Source organism: Rattus norvegicus, chromosome 3 (genome assembly GCF_021556685.1).
Source record: "Rattus norvegicus strain SHRSP/BbbUtx chromosome 3, alternate assembly SHRSP_T2T, whole genome shotgun sequence".
Lineage (NCBI taxonomy): Eukaryota > Metazoa > Chordata > Mammalia > Rodentia > Muridae > Rattus > Rattus norvegicus.
The window spans coordinates 102,542,332-102,544,480 of record NC_141536.1 but is presented as its reverse complement, the minus strand read 5'-3'; the positions used below and the strand labels follow the sequence as shown (position 1 = coordinate 102,544,480).

The window sequence follows — 2,149 nt, the reverse complement described above, 5'->3', positions numbered from 1 at the left end:
TTGGACCAATTGTGAGTTTCCATGGTAAGCAACATCCACCAGGCAATATAATTATTTTTAAAGAAGATGTGGGGTGTGTGTGTGTCTGTGTCTGTGTGTGTGTGTGTGTGTGTGTGTCTGTGTCTGTGTCTGTGTCTGTGTCTGTGTGTGTGTTCATTTGCATTTATTGGCTCCCTTGGAGCTGTAATTACAAACAACTGTGAGCTGACAAGCATGAGTGCTGGGACCTGAACTCAGGTCCTCTGAATGTACAGCAAAGCCATCTCTCCAGCTCCTAACCACTGACTTTCTCTCAGCTTTCTCATGCGATATTTTTAAATGTAAATTTTAAAAGACCCTCTCATTGTCTTACTTTGTTTTGTTCTGATTAGAAGAAAATAGTTTTCTCTCTTTGATATCTAATTTACCCACTAAAAATGCAAATTGGTTATGTTGATTTTATTAATAGCAGTTTGAAAATTTTAGCAAGCTGAGCTTGCAAAGTGGTAGCTGATGGTTTGTTTCCTTCATATTTATAATTTTGTGTTCTCTAAGAGAACGCATAACTCATCCGTGAGTCTAATTTGCCATACATACAATTAACACATATATTTAAAATAAATTAATGATACCATCCCAAAGAACAAAATTACTGAAATTTCCAAAACAGCTAAACAAACTTGAATTTATTGTCTTATTTTCTTTAATGACTCTAAAATATGAGTCTCCACCAACAAGAAATAAGAAAAAAATCCACCACCCCCCCACAGCAATAGGCAAAGAAACACCTTGTTGGTGGTGTTATTCTTCTGTCAGTCAGGGGAAGAGCAGAGGGCAGTCTTTTCCTCATCCTAGCTTGATGCCTGGCTTGGTGGCCAAAGCTGTCTTATACTTAGGAGTCATAAAAATCAAATCCAACCAAATCCAACAGTGCAGCACGGGAGGAGGAAGACAGACCAAGACCTGAAACCTGGCATGATACCTTAGACTGCACTCCAGCGCTGGATACAGGTCATCCATAAATATCTGCTTACCACCATGCCATGCAGCACACATGGAAGATGTCACTCAGGGGCCTGCCAGCTATATAGATGCCACCACAATGTGCTCTTTGAGTGCCAAAATGGGCAAGCTCTCCAGAGCATTGAATTCTGTGAGGGCCGGGGCCAGTTATGCACAGCCCTTGGACATCCACAGGGTCTCATTTCGGCACTCAAAAGAGCAAGCCTTGTCCCTCATCACCAAGTACGATAGAACTGACCTGGTATCAGGGATGTGGTGAGCCAGCCCCAGCGCATGAATATGGAAGAGTTGAGCCTGCTACCCCTTTGCCCAGGGGTGGCACGGGCACAGAGGTGTTCACCACCACCACCACCATCACCACCACCTCTAACAGTCAGGAGAACTGGCCCTGAGTTCATGAGAACTCATTGACTGAGGGAGAGTAGGCCCTGCACCTTGCCTGGGAAGCACAGTAGTGCTGGCCCTGGTCAAGGGGGAGTGGGTGAGCCAGCCCCAAGGACAGAGTGATGGAGAGCTGATCCTGTCACTCGTCTTCCTTGAGATGATGTAGCAAGGGAATTGCCTTCTTCCCACCCCCTGCCCCCGCCTTGCCTCTCGGCCCCTGCTGCAGTGGGAAGAGCTGGTCCCCCGGTCTGGAGAGTGGGTGAGCTGCCCCTTACTCTTTCCTGCAGCAGTCAGAAGAGCAGGCCCTTCATCTGCCCTGAGCATCCCATTATGCCTGGCCCTTGTTAGGCTGGACCTACCACTTCTCTGATGTGGGATGGCAAGGATGTGGGGGGTGATGCTCCCCTGCCCACGACAGTCAGAAGAATCATTTTGGGATCAAGAGAGCTGGTAAGCTGACCATAATCCTTGCCAACCGCAGTCCTAGAAGAGTGGGCTCTGCACTTCACCTAGGCAGAACAGTAGGGCTGGCCCTGGTCGAGGGGGCACCTGGTGAGCCAGCTGGTTAGAGCGTGGGAGGGTTGGCATGAGGTAGAGTGGGTGCAAGGGTGATGCCCTCCTCCTCCCCCTCTTGTCATCTGCAGTAGCCAGAAAAGCTGGCCCTAGAGACAGAAGAGCAGGAGAGCATGAAATTGCATGTATTTCCCCCTGCTCCTACAAACAGGAAACACATGTGCACACACACACATACACAGCTTTAGAA

General features: G+C 48.0%; 1 non-coding gene across 1 annotated transcript; it reads left to right on the top strand.

Annotated features, from left to right (window-relative positions):
- Nucleotides 1-741: 741 nt before the first annotated feature.
- LOC120102030 (small nucleolar RNA SNORA48) lies at nt 742-884 on the top strand. Its single transcript, XR_015685143.1, has one exon. It is a non-coding gene; the product is annotated as a small nucleolar RNA SNORA48 (small nucleolar RNA).
- Nucleotides 885-2,149: the final 1,265 nt, after the last annotated feature.